The following is a 21,390-nucleotide window of genomic DNA, read 5'->3' as shown; positions in this document are numbered from 1 at the left end:
TAATATTATATCTTTAAGCAAGTCATTAAATTATTTCATATTTTAATGAAGTTCATATCTAACACTATGTTATCATTGATAATTTTATTCGAAGTTCACTGAAGTCCTTAGTAACAAAATCGAGAAAATTTAAAAATAATATATATATATATATTTTTTTTTCTTGCAAAAATCGGATAATTTTCAAACAAAAATGGGAAAGCGGAGGAAAAAGCATTATATATGATTTAATATAGATTATTTTAATTGGCAGTAAGATGTCTCCAATATGTATTACACTAGGGAACAATTTTTTTGTTTTGTTTTCCATTGCGTAATAACTTTTATAAAATCTTAGATACTTCCGTATCGCTGATTTCCGATAAGCAATTGTTTCCTCTCTCCAAGCTACTGTTTGTTTTAAAATGTTACTTTCAGTCTATTTTTTTGGCATAGTGCAAAATTTTAAAAATTTTATATATAATAGGGTATAGCATAAACATTCCGACCTACTTTTAAGGGAATTAAGGCACATCATCAAGATTAAAATTGCGAAATAACCTATGCCCTAAATATCGTCATACGCCTCTGGAGGCGCTTCCCTCTTATGAACTGTTTCATCGAGAGCTTCTTAACAGGTCATAAAGGGGAAAAGCCCCTAGCAACGTACGTCGACATTTCCAGACATGTGTTCCGACGAAATTTTAATCCCGATAATGTATCCCAACTCCCTTATAAGTTTGTCGCAATATTTATATGACCCCCTGTTATGTATAACGTTTTTAAATGTGTTCATTTCGAAAAAAATAAACTAAAAATGTCCCTTAAAAATACAACTGTAGCTTTAGGAGCAAACCTAATTTCAGATTTGAAGACTCCACACCCAAATAAGGCAATATCAAGTATTTGTGTAAATGCAACAAAAAATTTGTTTCCCGGGGTTATCTATACCTAAAATCGAGAGCTGAATCCCTGAAAGTGAAATAGCCATCTCTTTAATAAGTTGTAAGGAAGCATTTAAAAGACACGAACTATCTCGATTAGATCTAAATAGGTAAAATGGATCTAAATAGATAAAATTAGAACTTTTTAACTTGACACCAAACTATTTTATAATCAAATTACCTTCTCTTGATCTTTTTGTGTAATTTTAAAAAGACACAGGAGAAAACTTTTACGATTCTTTAAAAGTTTTTTTCTTTTTTCGAATTGGCAATAAATGGTTGTTAATGCCTGCTCTCAAGTGGTTATCGTAATGGTAATCTATGAAAGTAATATCTGTGTTTTTAGATTGAGTTTTGAAAATATAACTAAAAGTAGTAACTTGTTTTAGAACTACAGTGATATTGTTTTAATTTATTATTATTTTTAATTATTTTAATTTGCTTCAGACTATAAGTAAAATTGATATATAGATTGATATTGATTATTTTAGCAATTATTAAATAGAAAGATAGTCTTTATAAATGAAATGATGCAAATTTTTAATGTTTTCCTGCTTGTAATCCTTTTGAGCTTCGAATTTTGGAAATTTATAAATAAAATGACTAAGTTAAGATGGGAAATATTGCAGATAAAGGGTTAAAGCTACTTTTCTCCTTGCGAAATTGGTGTTTTTGACAAATACTTGAAAGGGAATCTGGGTAAGCACTGTTATTTAAAAAAGGATAATACAATTTTATGAAAAGGTCACTTGGCTTAATTTAGTAGAAAAACTGGTATAGATAAACAGCTTGAAATGTATAATTTGTTACTTATAGGCAAACTTCTTAAAAGAGCAGAAAAAAACGTGTCAGAACAGATTTTCAATCCGTAATTAATATTTTCTTCTATAAATTTAAAATATTCAAGTGCATGATAACAATTTAACAAATGAAAACGCTGAATATTTAACGATGAAAGTAAAATGTTACTTAATATATTCAGTTAATATCTAATATTCCTATAGTAAAGAATTTAAATAAAAAGTTATTGTTCAGTTTCAAGTAAGTTTTCTTAATATTGAATAAAAAGTTGAAAATCTTATTTTACCGAATAAACTTTTTGTTTTCAAAATTATATTTTTATTTTATATTTATTTTATATTTTATAACCGTCGATGAACAGCCGACCCAATTTTGGGTTTACGACTACTGATGTTCAACTCCGTAACTTTGTAATTTTGAACCCAATCCAGAAGACGAGAGAACTTCTGGATCGAGTATTGTGAGAAATTTGCCTTCGTTGAGGACTTTTTGATGGAGCTAACCCGCATTTGCATTACATGGAGAGGAAGACCACGAAAACCTCCCACGGTTAGCCTGACAGCAAGAGGACTCCAACCCATGATCCGCCTACCACTGAGGATATTTCACGTCAACACTGTGGTCGGTGCAAGCTGGATGCGGAATTCGTATCGACTGGGATTCGAACCCGGTTCGCCGCATTAGAAGGCGAACGCTCTATCCCCTGAGCCATCGCTGCTCGCAAGAATCGGATGGAGGGACCGGGTATCGATCCCGATACCTTTTAGTTGTCTTAAATTAGGTTTTACAATCGACAGTTGAATTTGCATCCCTTGTGCTGCGTCTAATTTAGTTTTTAATTTGTTTTTGTGTAAATACATAAACGGAAAATGAAATAAATAAACTGAATTATGGCTTCTTTTAAATGAAAGATATATTCATTATATCCATAAGAAAACTATAAACGTTGAAAATGGTTGCCAGGGAAAAATGATTCTTTATTAATAAATTCAGTTATTTTATTTTATTTGAAAATCATGATGAGAGATAAAGCAGTTTCTCATAAATGCAGGTCTTTTTCATAGAATGCAAGTAAAGGTATTGTTAAATAAATAATTAAAAAAATACTCTTCTTTTTCATTACCCTTTTATTTTAATTTATATTGAATGAATAATAGATATATTAAATAAATAATGGGTATATTTAATAAATAATATGTGTATTAAATAAATAATAGATTTTTAATTATAAATTAGAAATACAGATTTCAAAAATCATTTCAGTGAGGTAAAACCAACTCCTCCCATTTTTACTTCAACCCTGTCACGGAACTCTAGGTTTCCGCGAAAACCATTTGGGAACCATTGTCCTAAGATATTGTGATAAAAATATCAAATTTTTACAATATTTGCCAAATTGTTCCAGATATTATAGAACAATATTTGATTGTTAATTTTACCAGAATCATAACTAAACCGTTCTGATAAAATGTACCGTGAGTTTTTGATGCTCTTATGGTAAACACGGTAAATGTCAACATATTCTGTTAGTTTTGGACATTCTTTTTTTTCAGTGATAAAAAAGCCCACACATTAGTTGTAAAAATTAAGCCTCTAATATTCTCTAGAACGCAGTATAATTTCCGGTAGTGAAACTTTTCTCATTAAAGCAATTAAGATGACAAAAGCTGACAAAGAAGATGTCTGGCGCCTTTTTAGTTATTTTCACCACATCTGGTGCAGGAAAGTAGCAATCTGTTTTTGTTTTCTGTTATCTCCCATCTGTTAAACATTTTTTTTAATAATTGCTACATTTTTGGAAAAAAAGTCTTAGTTATACCAAATGTAAGTACAGAATGCATGGACTTCATTATTTTTAATGTGAGAATGTATATTGCGCTTGTTAGAAATATTAATGAAACTAAAATAATTCAAATGTTACGTTGTAAAAAATTAAGTTACTTAAAATTCAATAAGGTTGTTTTTGTATAAAACTTAAGAAGTAAAGTAATTAATCATAGAAAGTTAAAATTTTTACAAATTCAATTGCTGAAATTGCTAAATAAATCAGAATTTACTGTAATCCATATTATAGCCATTTTTTAGTTTATTCGAAAATTTGTATTTATATATACGTTAAAACATACACGAACAGTCATTGTTCCCTGCTTCGACAAATATTGATTAAAAATAATTTTTCTTACTTGTTTTCTAATTTAATTCTTCAATTTATTATTCTTAGCAAACTGTCAAAACCATCATGCGATTTTTGTTAAGCAAGAAGGAGTTCTATAGTTCGACAAAAATTAATTTAAAATCATCGGCAATTTTTACTGCTGCCCTTTCTGCAGTTTCAAAAAAATAAGAAAATTCCGCAAAATTGCAGCTTGAATGTATAAAAATTTCCTCCGTTGATTTCCTTTTCATAATATTTTTAATACTTTCAACCTTTTTATTTTATATCCTTTTAAATATTTTTTCTATATTTACAAGGGTGATGTAGGTGCAGTATCGGGCGAGGTTTCAGAAGGCTTTAAAAAATTTAGAAAATCTTCAAATACAAAAATCTCTGTGAAAATAAATGTTTTCAAAGCTATTTTTCGCCCCCATACTCTTATATGGTGCTGAATATTGAAACCTCCGCAAAAACCGAAGTAGAAAAATTTGAAAAATTACAGAACGAATGTTTATAAATAATTTCAAAATTTTTTTGACCTAACACTATTTCAAGTAAGAATCCACTAATAAAAGCAAATTTATCAACCATTCATGAGGAAATTTCGAAGTGAACATGGTGAATTAATGAATTACTGGACATATCTTTCGTCTCCTAACAGTGCAACTTACTTGGGCACCCGATGGAAAAAGCAAGAGAGAATGGTCAAGACGCACTTGGCAAAGATACACACACACACACACATATATATATATATATATATATATATATATATATATATATATATATATATACATATATATATGTGTGTGTGTGTGTGTGGGGACGGCATGAGTGGTCGTCTTAAATAAAAGACACGTTCTTAAACAAAAACATATATATTGAAGATTAAATTTACATTGGGACGGACGATTAGCAATTAACGATTAAATAACAAAAAAAATAATAAATGAGAGTTCGTCTAAAAGTTTTGGATAATATGACTTCTCTTTGAAGTGCATATCAACACGTCTTTTTCGGTTCGTTCTCCATCCCGCTCTCTCTCTGGGAAATCCCCACTGCTTCCTCGACGTGCACAGGGATTAGCTTGTGGCTTGCATAGACTTGCGGAACTTCTAGCTTACGGATCTGAGAACTGATATCGGGTTACAGCACAGGAACTGGCACCACAGATAGGAACTGGCACCACAGAGAACTGAGATCGGCTTGGTGTACAGGAGCTGGCACCACATATATATATATATATTCCAAATTATTACATTAATTTAAAACTTTTCTCAGAATTCGTTTTAAGATAAATAAGAAATTATATAGATCGACAAAGACCGATCCTCCCTATTGTCTTATTCATCCTCCAAACTGCAGGTTTAAATTCCTATTCAAACGAAGTAATTCCAATATAATTTCATCACGAAATTTATTTTTCTTTTCTGCCATATTCGTTTTTTAACTCTAAAAAGGTGAAAGTTGCGGACACAATCAGCTTTTAAAAAAAATTTAATAAATAAAAATTGTACAAATAAATGATTCCAAAATTTATGTAAATTAAAACAAAAATTTTTAATCCTTTTTATATTCGAATTATCTTATATTTTTATTAATACCATAAAATTAAAAGAAATCGCTCAAGAATAATTACTGAACAATAAATTGTGCATTAGATCGTTAAAAATCAAACATATTTTAATACTAAATTATAATTAATGCTGTATTGAATAAATTTTTTAAAACAAAAATCATCAAACGATATTTATTAGACGAAAAATTTTTTTTTATAGTTCGACAAAGATCGATCGAAAATCATTCCTACTTCTTATTCATCCCCTAAACTGCAGTTGGCAATTCCTAATCAGACAAAGTAATTCCAGTATAATTTCATCCGTAGATTTCTTTTTCTTTTCTGCCATATTCGCTTTCTAACTCTAGAAAAGGTGAATGCTGGAGAAACAATCAGTGTTAAAAAGAAAAAGTTAATGGAAATTTGATTCCGCTTCTTTCGGTTCGGAGCGGCAAAAATTGGAGGTCCAAAGCGCGAAATTGGTTTGCCGCCGTAATGTTTGTGCTCACCGTAATTGCCTAGACCAAGTTTTTCTTCAACCAGAAAGTTAAATATTTTATCAGTTCCTTGAAAGACACACTTTTTTTCTTTTCTTTCATGTTTAACAGTAGAAACTTTGTTGTTTTGAAACATTTTTTGATATCTTGGGAAATGAAATAACTCACTTTTTTATTTTATTTTTTATTTTCAAGAATTTTTTTAAATGGTGGTGATATTATTTTTTCTTCCAGGGATTTCATTATGATTTTTTTAAAAGAAGACGGGATGCAATGAAGAAGAAATTTCTTATGCGTTTATATATCCGTGTTTAAATTTAATATTAGCATTTTTAATCATAAAGATAAAATTATTTTTTTTCTTTTTATACTTGAAGTATTTTTTATGTATACGTTTTAGAACAAATGAAAGAAATCAAAGAGTAATTATCTAAAAAGAAAGTACTCAATTGTTCATTTGGAATCGATATAAAATCGTGCATAAACTACGTCTTATCGCGCATATTATGAATTGCACCATTATGTCCTGCTGACCAAATTTAAGCATTGCTATGTTATATTGTCAGCAATAGAATTTAAAATCTCATGCTTAAACGTTTTTACTTATATATTTTGCGTAAGGCAAGTAATATGTTTTGGTTTAAAAGAATTATTAGCCAAAATTGTTATTTAGCTACTTTTAAATAAGTGAATGTTAAAATAAAACAAACTGTAGTTCACTATCGGATTGAAAACTTCCCTCGTCTAAATATACAAATGTGAAGTAACAGTCGACATGCTTCAAGCGCTTTAAAAGTAGGCGCCCATTTTCCAGACAATACGACTTGCCAGACGAGAATGTGTAGATACAAAAATGATCATTTCTATTCATCATGAGTTCATTTTTACAATTCATCGTTTTATAGAAAACAAGAAGTATGTAATCAAACATCCAATTTACATTTAATTTTTTTTTATCTAAACTGTTTTCTTTTAAAATATTGTATCGGGGAACTATTTTGTAGTAAATTTAAATTTTGTTTACCAAGAAAATATAATAATACCTTTTAGTTCTTGCTCCATTGAAGGCAAAAAAAAATTACTAAAATTCTAACCCATGATTTATTGTTTCCTAAAAGTATTAAGAAAAATAAATATTTCTTTTAAAGCATATACTGGCAATGTTTTATTTATTTTTATTTTTTAAATGCATAATATTAAGTAAGGTTTCCAAGAAAACATTGAAATGAAAAACAATAATTTCATAAATCAATTTTTATGAAAAAAATTTTTGAATTTTTTTTTATTTTCGCCATGTTGTCAGTTTGAAGAAATGTTTCTTGCTCTTGTATTACCAAATGTAAAGAGTTTTTCATTTCTGCCTCCATTTCGGTTAAATTCTATTAAAATAAGTAATGGTACATACAATTAGAAAGTGCATATGTTTTATAAATAACAAACAGAATGTTTAAGATGATTAAGATTTAAATAAAAAAAGACACTAAATATAATTACGTAGAAATATATGTCATAAAATTTATGCAAAAATCTGAAAATATGGATTTATAAAACATGCATGACAGACACAAGTTAAATATTTGCTATTTCGTTTAAAAGCCAGTTGCAAAAAAGACAAATACTAAAAACAAAGAAAAAATATCATATATAGCTTAAAAAATAATGCTGAATCAGTTTTTTCCTTCTCTTAACTTAATGTTAAAACTAAACAAAAAAAATGCAAGTGAATCAATGAGGATTCTAGGAAAATCTCTATCTAACTCAAGGATTTTCGACTGCAAAAAACGGATTCAAAGGGAAAAAAAAGGGAAAAAATCTCATTGCATAAACATTAAATCCTTAACTGAAGGAAGATTGTTCTTCGCATGTTCAAGGAGAAAAAAGCCGTGTTTTTTCACTGACTGTTTTCCCTTTTTTTTCCTTTATTTTTTTTCTCGCTAATCATAAGATTAAGTTAATAGATTCGTAAGTTGTGAGAAAAAAAAAGATAATATGAAAGTGCATAAAATGCCAGAGGAAATTTGAGTACTTTAAAAACCTAGATCATAACATTTTTTTTAAATATGACAAGTTTTATAATCTCGTAACTTAAATCCCATTTTTTTTATATATATACATAATCTATTCTCAAGCTTATAGAGTACATTAAACAAAAGAATTTCGTTTGTTATCCTTTTATCTTTACATTATAAAGTGTATCTAGAGTAGAGATAGTAGACAACAGAGTGTTAATATTGCTAAAAATCGTTAAGAATTATCTATGCTCCCCGATATATCGAAATATTGTAAGAGATTGTCGAATTTCTCTTGTTTTTATATGAGTCACAATTTTCGTTATTCAAATAAATTTATCAACACTCCCAATAATATATATCGTATTCTAGGAATATCGTAACTGTGAATGCTGATGATATTGTCATCTTCGATAAATATTGTTAAATCATCGTATTCAGTAAGCACCGTTGTAAATAAAGATCATGTTATTATCATCGTGGACAACTGTGGTACATTTAATATTTATAGTACACCCGTGGTTTTCACTAAGCATTGTAATACTTTCCAAAATATCTTCAGAGCGATGCTTAAAAAGTATCGATATTCTATGATATATCTCTTAACTCTAGTTTAAGAGATTTTTATTCATTTAAGTGCTATAAAATTAAAAGAAATATTATTATGGGATATATTTTGAGTAAAATATACGGTTAATAAGTTTTATTAAATGTTTCTGACATTTAAAGTGTAGAATTTTCGATATTTTTAACATTTAAACATTTGATTAAAATATTTTTTTTCATTTTAAGCTCTTCAAATACGCCTAGAACGATATAAATTTAAGTATTCTATAACCACCGCTCATAAAATGTATTTTAGAATTATTTTCGCAAATGAAGTTTAAAATACATCTACACATTGGGTTGAAATATTATTATGGGATATATTTTGCGTAAAATATACGGTTATTAAAATTTAATTAAATGTTTTTGACATTTAAAATATAAAATTTTCGATATTTTTAACATTTAAACATTTGATCAAAATATTTTTTTTCATTTTAATCTCTTCAAATACACCTAGAATAATATAAATTTAAGTATTCTATAATCACCGCTCATAAAATGTATTGGGTCTGTACATTGGGTCTCACATTTAAATAATTCCCTGCTATATTTAAGTGAGAGGGGAGTACTTAAGGGCGAAAATGTCACAATAGAAAATGTTATCAAAATCTGTCAATTCATTGCAGAAGTAAATTACAGTGAGGCCGAAATTAAAAGCATCAAAATCAGTTAAATTGCTGTCTCATACTGGAAGGTGGTGAAAAATAATTATTATAAACCACTGTTCGTTTCATCGGATAATATATCAATTTTGATACCTTAAAAAGCTACTCTTAATGTGATAAATTTGGAAAATATTTTCTCCCTGAAACAAAACTTTCTCTCAGTTTCAATGCCTGAGAATTTTAATGCATTTCGACATGTATTTTATGGGTATTGACTACAGATGAAATATGAACTTGATTTAAATGAATAGACAAATGTTTAAAAAAATAATGCTTAGTTTTTGATTTTTGTTAATTTAAGTATTTCTACGAAAAATGACAATACAGGAAAGTAACATTAAATTCTGTCAGTAAAAAAAATAATGAACAACGATTCTAAAACTATTGCTAGCCTTAAAAATCGTCAATCTAATAGTCGTCAAGTTTTGTTATATTCACTGTTTAATGTTTTTAAAATGTTTTAGGATGACCGCACATGCAGACTTAGAAAGCATGATATTAAGTTCCACAGACTTTCGTTTTCATAAATCACGAATCGATAGTTTCTCAACTTTTAAATTGATCATAATATCGATTATGTGTTACATATTGTTTAAGTGGGGCCAATTTGCTAAAACTATTTTCGTATAAAAATCGTCACAACTTTGAAAAATAATCCATAAAATACTCGCCCAGAGATAAATCTTTGAAAATAGTTTTTTTATTCACAGAAAGTTTGCTTTGTTCCACATTTTATCGTTCAAATGATCGTCTGATCTGAATGATTAGCATATCTTAGATCGGCTTTTCGAAATTAGGAAACAACACCTTATAGTACATAAGAATTTGTTGAAGATATCAGAACTTGGTGGATTTTTTCCCCTTTTAACATTGAGCAAATATAGTACATTTATAGTGAGCAAAAAAAGTCATTTTTTATATGGATAAACAAATTTTATAATTGTGTGGAAAATTTCTCAATTCGGTTAAAAATATCTTGAAATATAACGAAATACACAAAAAGTAAAATTAGTATTAATTGTTCCAAACTTTGGAGAGCTCTCCTGACTATTAGTAGTAAAAGAATACAAAATATTTAATTCTATAATAACAGAACTTTCTTTGAAGGAAACGAGCTTAAGAGCAGCATAGCTTTCAAAAGAAAGAATAATTGAAGCAATAAAGAAAACAACAATTGAAATAAAAAAATAAATATGGCCACCGAAGCCGACGTCTTCAGGGAGTGCCAGCTCCGGAAGCCATAGAACAAAACCTTTTCTATTGAGAGAGCTGACAATTGTCAAAATTAACTCGCTCAGTACCCCGAAGGTTTTGCAAAGATCCAGGAAGAAATAAAAGAAATACATAAAATCAAATAAGAAGAGAAATTTCAAACAAACTCTTGAGAATATAATACAAAAGTGAAAAAATAAAAACTCACAGTAAGCTGGTCAAACAGCAATTTCACAAACTAACTCAATGTAAACTCTCTCCTGACTAAACTATTGGGACCATATTTCCTAGATTGGACTTACCTCTTATATTTTGGGGATCATAAATTCGATTTCTGCAAAAAAAAGGTATGTTTATTCAGAGTTAGTACACTTTTGTGTCTGATTTCGTAATTTAAAATATCGTCTGCGCTAATTAATTAGCTTATTTGAGGTCACCCTCTCTAGCAGAGTTGGCCGTCGATTACAGTAATCGATTACAACTGTAATTGATTTCAGATAATTACAGCTATGTAATCAATTACTTGTAATCACGATTACAAGTAATTAAAACTAAAACTAAGCTCAGTGGCGCGACAGCTCATAGAGGGCCATGGCCTACTGTGCCCATCTCAGTTTTCTTGACCTTGGGCTCTGGGGTGCAGGAGCAGATGTTCCGGTCAGGTGGTCAGCCGAACGCGGAACCCCCAGTGTTTAGTTCCCAAGCATGCTTGGTACTCATTTATCGACCCACTGAAGGGATGAAAGGCTGAGTCAACCTTGCCCGGCCCGAGGATTGAACCAGGGACCTGTGGCATGACAGCGCGAAGCGCTACCGCTCAGCCACCGGGCGTCGATTACAAGTAATTGATTACTGTAATAAATATTGTAATCATGATTACAGCTGTAATCAAAATTTTTGAAAATTGTAATCATGATTACAAGTGATTGATTACTGTAATCAAAAAATGTAATCGATTACATTTTTGGCCAACTCTGCTCTCTAGCCATTAAAATTGAGTTCTAGAACGTGAATGTCCAATCAGTACATCAAAAGTCATTCAAAGTGGTAGGTTTTATTTTCCCGCACTGCACATACTAAGTATGCAGTATATTGCACGGTAGGCAAAAAAATATTCCCCTAAATAACATTTAAATTATCATTTTAATTATTGAATTTTCACATACATTGTGGTCATATTAATGGTTTGAAGAGTTGATTTCAAATGTGTTGATTAAATAAAACTACCTATTAATTAAGTAAGAGAATCAAATACAAATGGACAGATTCGGATTCATACTATCAAATAAAGAAGATAGTTCATATCTGGAAGATATGATCCCAACAGTAAAGTCGAGAGAGCTATCCGAAAGTAGGACTTCTGAATGTTGATTGCATATTTTTGCATATTTCTGAATTTTTTTAAATGAATCAAAAACATTTTGCGTGTAATTATAGAACTTGTTTGTCCAAACGTATTTTCATGAAATTTTTAATAATCATTTACTGCTTTTATTAATTTAATGATCGTAAGAATAGATTTTAAAATAACTAACTTTTAACATCATATAATAAAACTATTATGCATAATGGATCTTCAAATAATTTCTGAATTATAAAATCGGTGTAATAGTTTCTGAATTATAAAATTTCTTAAAAGTCATATTTTTAAATTATTTTATTTTTCAAGAATTGTTCAACCAATTTCGATAAATTTTTGCATTTTTTTTATTACTTATTAGTCTACCCTTTAAACCATAGTTCAACCCTTTGTTCCATGAATATTGGTTTTTAGAAAGGGACAATCCTATCATTAGACCGAAAAATTATTTAAGATATCCTTTTTTTTGTTCACTGTACAGTGCGTCCTTTATTATTTGGCGAAATAATTAATATCGCAATTAATTGTTATTCGGCTCTTAGAGACTATGTAGCAAAAAATACATTAGGAAAAAAAAACTAAAAAAATTTTATGGATCATTAAGAGAAAAAATCAGAATCAAAATAATATTTTTAAGAACCACGTTTTTGTAGTGGAGAATAATAATTGAAAAACGAAAAACGTATGGCGCATAAAATACGTAACAGTATGTGTGCTCATGATAATGTGTATGTATATCTGTAATTGTATCTGAATGTGGATGTGTATGTGGAATATGTTTGTATACATGCATGTGTATGTATATGTGGATGTGCGTATGGTTGTGCATGTGTATGAGTAAGAAAATGTGTATATGTACTGTTATGTATTTCCTGCTCCCAACGTTTTTCGTTTCTCAAATTTTTGCTTTTTAATTGTTATTCTCCACTACAAAAACGTGGTTTTTAAAAATATTATTTTTATTTCGATTTTTTTTTGTACTCACTTCCAAAATCTCAATTTTTTCACTCACTGTACACAAAACTTTTCAACTGACATGTGACACTAATTTGAAATAATCGAATCGACAACAAAAGACAATCGCGAAAAAATTAATTTTTCTTTAATTTTACTTTTATTTTACTTTGTATGTCTCTTTTCTCTTCATTTTCATGCATTGTTCCAATTCTGAACTATATACCGAATTTGAAGTCTGTAGCAAGTCGGGAAGTTAGTTTAAAATCAATTACAAAATTCCACCCGAACGAAGGCAAGTTGATATAAACGTGGTAAAAATGAATTAAATGGGAAATAATACTAAATTCCCTACTCAAGGTTCGAATTCTTAACTTTGTATTCATTATAAATTTGTAACATAAAACAACTGTAGTTGTCAAGAGTTTATAAAGAACTTCAGAACTTTACAAGCATTCTCAAAACCAAATTAACAATTTACGAACTAATTTGAACCAAAATTATGTCCTTCGCGTTCGTATTATCGACCAAGTCTCACAAAATATTCGATCGCCAGAAGGCAGAGACAATTTTTCATCTTGTGAAATGCTTCATTTAAATTTAATCGGTGTTTAGGGAGCTGTTCAATTTTCTACCCCATTTAGGTTACCCATTAACCATAAGCGAATACATAAATCTTGTAAGTAGATTTCTTTGATCAAAAACACCTTTTATCGACTTTCCTTGGCTCGAATATTGCAAAAGCATGCCTCTTGGCGATGAAATAACATAAACGTCATATTCTACATTACTAGTTATTGAATTTTCTTCTTCAGGTTGTGCTTATTCAGAAAAGGTGATTCGCATATAACCTCAACAGGAAACGAATTTCCATAAACGAATCTCTTAAGACGATGGTCTATGCTAATTGCGTGTTTGCATGAGGAGGAATTTATATACTTGTTTAATTATTATTTGTTTCTTGAGTAATACGTGTACATTTAGAGTATAAATAAAATTTTAACACAAATTGCCTTATAAATAAAGAAAATTACCCCGCATACCCCTAGTTTGAGCATTTAATATTGCTTTTGAAATGAAAATTTCTCTGATTTCATGGAATGTTGTGCTTTGTTTGCAATTTTAGAAACTGTTTAAAGTTACGATAATTTAAAAAATAGCTAACACTTTAAATTGGCAGCTATTACATCTTAAAACAACTAGATTTAAATATTGGATAAATAAAGCTATAGTCAGTATTGATTTATAGATGCAAAAAAAGATAAATATTCGCTAAAGACAACCATACCAATGGAATATAATATTTTTCCATTAGAATATCTCCAAAAAAAATTTCCTTGCATTTGAATGTCATATCGTCTTGTTAGGACATCTTATTGTCCACTGAAATGTCATACTAGCAGATTTCATACAATGTCTTAATTATACCATAATTACCAATGAGATCAAGCAATAGGGTCATAAATATGTCATCATGACTTATTAGAATGTCATATTTTCAGATGATATTGCATCGCCATGCATATCATTGGCATGAGATACTGTCCTATTATCCTATGTGCCATGCATTTAGATTACACACCATAGAGATGGTACGTTGTACTATATTTATTCTCCTGTTTTCATATTTCAAGTAAAACAAAGTACATATTAGAATATACAATAGATACATTGGAATATAATATTTTGAAATGTCATAACATTGGGATGTTATGTTATCCTATTGGAATATTAAGTTCCTCGGATCTCAGAATACTTAAAATTAATTGTGTTTTGGGTTGAAAAAATGTATTTCAAATTTAAAAAGTGTGTCAAAATCTATTCAACTCATTCTTGCTCGCTTAATTTATCAATTTTAAAGCTATCACATACATGAAACTGGTATAAATAGTCTAATCAGGAATAAAAAGGCATATTTTTAGATATTATGAAATTTTTATTTGTACGAATATTATGATTTCGCACTTATTTGAAAAATATTGCTTCGATTATAATGAACTTTTAATCTTTATTTTTAAACACTGAAAAAAGAAAAATAATTTGAAGACTAGTCTCTAATTCTTGGATTCTTACATTTTTCATGATTAAAGAGTAAACGTATTATTTTGTCACGTTACTTTGATAACATATTATTGCATTGACATATTGTTAAAAAAATCAAGATTGCATATAATCATATATTTATATTTGATAAATTAATATTTACATTTTTGAAATATAAGCTTAATAGTAAATTTTTCGCTTGAATCTTCATTATGTATAATTCAAAATCAGTGAAAAGGCATTGAGTCTTATCTTTTAATTACAATATATGTGATCTAAAGATAGTTGTTTTTAATCATGAATGAAAAACAGATCAAATACTCTTTTTGTATTTTTTTATTTTACTTATTTTATTAATGTTCTTCTATAATTGCTGCTTTCTATCGCTGTAACTACAATGAGAAAAAAAGTATGGTCAAAATTACCAGAATATTATGACATTTACCACGTTTCTGGGAACACCAAGAAGCTCGGTAATTTCTGCCAATGTGCAATAATAATGATTTTGGTAAAATTAATTATAAATTATAGTTTTATAATATGTGGTAAATTTTTTTAATTTTATTACGATATCTTAAAGTATGGGATAAAAACCACTTATTCGGTTAAATTTACTTTTCAGTTTTGTATTCCTTACTAAATGTGTAGTATTAAGAACTATCAATTTTGAAAACAAAAACTTTTGGTAAACCAGTATAAAATAACCAATTAATGAATGGTTTCAATACCATATATTTTGGTTTTATTAACCGGAATTATGGCTTTTATTACCAGAGACATTATTACCATTCAGTACTGTAATTTTACCAGAATGTTTTCCCCATTTAGTGTTCAAATAGAAAAGAATAAGTTCCATTGGAAATTTTTAAAAGTTCATTAATGATTAATATTAAAAAGAATAAAATAATTTTCAATGTTCTCAAATTTTACATCTCCTCTGATTAAGTTTTATTTGAAACTGAAATATGAATTTCTCTATTCCAATTAAACTTTAAAAACATGTCAAACAAAATTTGTGTAAGAAAGCAAAAATATTGAAGAATTTTTTTATTCCTAAAAATTTTACATTTTTATTGCTTAAAGTCACAAATTGTTTCCACTCTAATCCTAGCGCATGAAACTCGTCTGCATCATTTTTTCATTTTTTAAATCGTGGCAAAAGGGCATAACGTTTCCCGACCTAACGTTTGCAGCACATCGCTGCGGTAATAACCTTAACTACTCATTAACGATTTATCTATGTTATAAAAGAATAGATTGCAGAATTATTTCATGCATACGTATTATTAGTTTTACTAGACAAAAGTCCCCACAATTCTATCTTGATTCAATAATATGTAGTGGAATGAAAAAAAATATCCTAACATTAAAATTATTAATACAACCTTAACAACAGTGACTAAACAGAAGTAAACAGAAATATGAGAGCGGCATTAATTTATCGGAGGCATTAATGGTAAAATAGTAAATATATAGAGTAGATAGCTGCATTAATTGTAAAATTTCTTCTCTTCAAATTTACAATATGAACTAATCTTTCCCTTCATTAACCTACTGGAGACCTTTATTGCGGCTAAGATGAAAAGAAACTTATAAAATGGGATACCTGTAAGTGACGTAGTATGGGTATCTCTATCCTGATTGGTTGTTGAACGTGAAATTGATTTACGTTAGCAACCGTTCTTTCCATTCTATTTCGAGTAAGCCAAACCCGTCAAGTGTCACTTCTCTTAAGAGACAAATTCTTAATTCTTTCACAAAGAGTCTTTCTCAAAGTTTTCAATTCTTTCACTATATATCTTCACAGAGACTTAACACAAAGTTAGTCACGAATGACATGTGGAACATAAACAAACTAATTATGCATCGAAGTTACCAAGTGCACAAAACAAAAATATATCGCGATTACAATAAAATACATTAACAAATAATAAATCTAAGTTAAGTAAACGAAGTAGACGGGAAAGAATTACATTTCAATTAAATCGTTGTACAATACGTCTCTGTATTTATCGTTACTTAAAATTTCAACTTATCGTTAATTAAAATTCCAACTTATGTAGAGAAACTTTACTCAACTTAAATACGCCATTTTGCTGATAAAGATTAGTTGACGCTGACCTCATAGATCACATGTGTGGATATGAGAGGTCTTTTTCTTCTTGAAGTGCAAGTACCCAATTGTGTAATGATGAGTCAGATTCAAGCAACACATTAAGTGCCATTCATTTATGCCCAAAATAAAGAAAATAGTATCATAACATAGACAATGGTGATATAAATAAAATATTTTATTCAATATTCGTTTGTGAAGAAAATTAGTGACATAAGTTTTGCGATAAGCAAATAACAGCATTCAAAATTGTTTTATACAGAAACGATTCTCTTAACAAAACATCATGTATCTATTACTTCTAAATCCGACTTCAATTTCTCTTAGAATTTTTACTTAAAGTTCTACGAAAAGAAAAAAAATGCAAATTTTTGAGCATGATGCCACCCACGTCGCACTGATTCAAAGTTCCATTATAAAAAAGAATGCAAAAAATTATTTCAGAAAAGCAAACGATATGAAAAAAAAGAGTAAGAAATTTCTACTTTATGCACTGCAGACGAGAACAATGCCGGTCTTCAGTCTAAACGGAATTCAAATCTATTCTCCTAAATATCGTTTTCCTTTGCCAACCAACGCAGCTTCGTTTTCATTAAAATGTTGAAGAGGCTGATGCTGCACCAACCCTGCGGTTCTTTTGTGACTACAAAAGACGATTCTGCTATCTATGAGTTTATGGGTAGTTAGTCACAAGCTATATTCTAGAACCAAAAAGAGCAAGCTTTCCTTCTTGAAAGGGGGTCCGGTTTTCGCCATGAGTTAAGAAAAGTCTCCAGGAAACGTAATCCTATTAGGTCCTAGTAAATTGAGTTAAAAGGGGGTAAAACCCTGTGGAGTAAAGAGAAGATACTTGAGCAACTTTGGCGACTGGCGTCCTCCTTTAGAACAGAAGTAAAAAGAAATTCGAAGAAGAAATAATTCTAGAATCTTTCATCATTAATCGCTTCTCGTTTCTGGTTCTCTTTTTTCTTACTTCTAGTACACGTTGTTGTCTGTTGTTGCAATCGGATATTATCGTTTTGTAATTCAGTTTATTATTGTTGAGTACATGTCTAGGTTATTGGGTTAGCTAGTGATGAGTCGTTTTTGTTGAGAAAATTTTCAATTGATTTGTCGAATTTGTTCGCTGAAGTCGTTAAGCTGTGTTTTTCATTGTCCGTCAATCAGTGTTCGGAAAATCCAATAAATGCATTATTTTTACTATAATAGCTTACATCATTATCTGAAAAAGAAACTGAGTTTAAAAAAAATAACATTTTTAACTGCTTTGTATCTTGTTTGACTTAGTTCCTTAGAATTTCAGTTTCATTCCTAATGATTTTATTGAAAATATAGGGTAATGCGTACGTAATTCTAAAGAGATTGTAGCGTTTTTATGTAGATTATTTATAGAAAAATAATACTCTGGTCAATTTATAGTAAAAAGAACTAAAAAATAGAAGATAGTAGTCACGCATTGAACATGAAATTAACTTCAAGTTTGTTTTTTCTTCTTAAAAACTGCATTTTTGAAGCCGGTAAAAATTTTGAAAACTGATTTTTTATTAAATTAAGCCATTTCCTTATTCAACAATTAAGAATGATTTTTTTATTCCATGAGATAGATTAGAATTTCTATTGATATTTTTAAAAAGAAAATAACAAAAATGTGCTAAATACTAAAATATACTATCATACCAAAATAATGCTCGAAATTGTGGAAGTTTCCATATTGTAAGTATAGTTTAAATTAATTCGTAATGTGTAAAACAATTCGTTAAAATGAGTTTTCAAAATTCTTATTTTACAAGAAGATTCAGCAAACAATACAAAGTTGTGTAATATGTAGCGAATACGAATCCTTAAGTTACACTCGCCATTGTATTTAAATTTGTTTATGTAAAATATCAGAAATTATGAATCCTATTTCGACTTTATTTTTATGCTACTACACATAATTTATTTGTTTTCAAAGGAACAACGGTTCTTTTTTAATATCTATCTTTTCATTATACTATTAGCTTTTATTTTTTTCCCTTTTATTTCAAAATGAACTTTTATGTCTTATAAAAATAAAACAAGCACCCAAAGCATACAAAAACAAAAACAAAATCACATCAAACAAGAAAAAAGTGAAATAAAACCAATGAATAAAATCTTATTGCCAAGTTATATCAAATCGTCATGGTGATGATCTGTCTACGAAAAGCGATTTTCCTTAAATGTAAAATAAGGGAAATATCTGACTTTAACAGATTATAACAGTTACAAAAACAAATTTGCTTTTTTTACTTTCGTGAAACACGTTCGAATATAATTAAATTAAATCACAGCAAATTCAAAAATCAATGAAAATGATTTTCGACAATTTTTACTTCATAATTTATAAATAACACGTTATAATTCCCCATTAATCTCAAAAATTACCTATTAAACAGCATTGTGGGGCAAAATTTTCAACAAAATTTTTTTTTACAGTTTTATCATAAATACTTGAATTTAGTTATGTCACTGGGATTACAATTTATCTAGCTAAAAAACATTGAAATCACTAATGGAAAAATAATACAATCACGTAGAATTTATGCATTTGTAAAACAATTTTCAGATAGAAAAAGTCAGTTTAACTCGTCAGACATTTTAAACCACGAATGTCCTTAAAATTTTGAAATTTACATGTCTTATTAAATATCGCATTGAAATCAATAAATTAACAATTCTACTTTGAAAATACTTTTATTTTCAATTATTCTAAAAGAAAAATGGTTTTTTTAAAGAACTGTTTTTATCGTTCTTTTTAATCATTCCACAGTTTCTCGTTGTTTATCGTCTATACCTTTAACTTTTCGATAGAAACTTCTCAGTATATACCTTTGTTTAAATTATAATTTAGAGTACATCTCATAAAGCGTTTGAGCTTGTTTTATTGTAAATAGCGTCATGGTGAACATTTGTTCATTTCATTGTGAACATTTAATTACACAAAATACCAAACCATATCATATTATCATCATATCATGTTCAATTGTAAATTTACTTCGATATTTTCCGTATTGTTTTTTATAAAAAGAGCGTACTAATTTCGTTCAAGAAATTCAACCTTTATTTCCCATTTTCAAGCCATTTAAATGAATATCCATTTAAGGGAATCGAAAAGTTTTTGCACACGATTATAAAATTCTTTTATCCAAAGACAATTCCATTCCAAAAAATAAGTTTTAATGAATATTTATTTTTTTATTATTTCATTTAATAATAGTCAAAGAAAATTCGAATTGTTTTTTTTTTCTTCATTTCCAATGAGCTGCACAATCGGTCTTGCCGATGAGCAGACCTAGTGCGTTCTTCAGAGGTGGTATCCACTCCTTCAGGACCACCACAATGGGAAAATTTGAATTGTAAGGTGTTCAATTTTTACGTCATTTTAAGTTATGTTTTTTACATGGCAAAATATAAAATTGATTGAGTAAAATTGGTTGAATAGTTCCTGAGAAATCGAATTTTAAATATAAGTTTCTTTAAAATTTAATAGTCATTGAAATAAAACTAAGAAACGTTTGAAATAAAATTTAACTTTTTTTGGATAACACTAATTTGTACTTTTTAAAAAAATATAATTTTGAAAATATTGAAATTTATTTATATTGAAATATGAAATTTATTAGGAAAAGCACATTTTTCTATGTCAAAATAAAATCAGTGTTTTTCTCCCGAGAAGATCATCATTATGTAATACATAAATGGATCAAATCCCTCAAGACCGTTGCAAACATCTTAGGCAAATTTTATTAAATTACTAGCTGAATACCCGTTCTTCCTTCGGTGTGAATTAAAAAAATCAATTAATCAGTACTACGAAATCATGCACAAAACTAAAAGGCATATGCCGACACTATTGAAGAAATTAGTGGAAGTACCAAGTAAGTCACATTTTTAGGGGTTTTTTTCAACTGCCTTACTAAATAATACTACAAACAATATTGCTACAATGAACAGCATAAAACTTCTGCCTTTCTCTAGGCGTAACAATAAGCGTCTAAAGAAGCATATTCCTGTTTGTTTGGCAAGAGAGATGGGACTTTTTTCGGATGCTGTGGAACCCTATTCCTTAAAGCCCGTTGCATGTTTCAAATCTGCCCTATAACGAATACATCTCCAAACTGAACTCCTGGACAAGGTTTGTAAAGGGATTGATTTACTAGACAAATAGCACTCCAAGCAATACAAAGCATTCCGATTACCACACTGAAAGTGTGCAATGATGGAAGCAGGGGAGACGATGGTGTTTCTGGAAGTGGCATGAATATTATTGATACACTAAATGATACAATTGACCTTGGAATCAGAAATTTTGTCGTTCACTCAGTCTTTAGCTCTGAACTTGTGACAATTTATATGAGACTTCACTATGTTGTGGACATTTGGATTTTATCGGACAGTCGTGTCTCTGTACAGTATCTCTCTCAATGTATGACTGTAGGGGATATGACAAGTCTCAATATTTTAGATACT

The 21,390-nt window shown here is 28.9% G+C and overlaps 1 protein-coding gene across 1 annotated transcript in view; it reads left to right on the top strand.

Annotated features, from left to right (window-relative positions):
* Window positions 1-3,378: 3,378 nt before the first annotated feature.
* Window positions 3,379-21,390, top strand: part of LOC107454643 (fasciclin-2) — a 249,300-nt gene continuing 231,288 nt past the window's right edge. The window contains exon 1 of the mRNA XM_087159849.1: window positions 3,379-3,548. The gene's annotated coding sequence lies outside the window, so the exon portion shown is untranslated. The remainder of the gene's footprint in view (window positions 3,549-21,390) is intronic.

Source organism: Parasteatoda tepidariorum, chromosome 3 (assembly GCF_982258835.1).
Source record: "Parasteatoda tepidariorum strain Cologne lab strain chromosome 3, Ptep-v5.0, whole genome shotgun sequence".
Lineage (NCBI taxonomy): Eukaryota > Metazoa > Arthropoda > Arachnida > Araneae > Theridiidae > Parasteatoda > Parasteatoda tepidariorum.
This window is presented reverse-complemented; position numbering and strand designations above follow the sequence as displayed.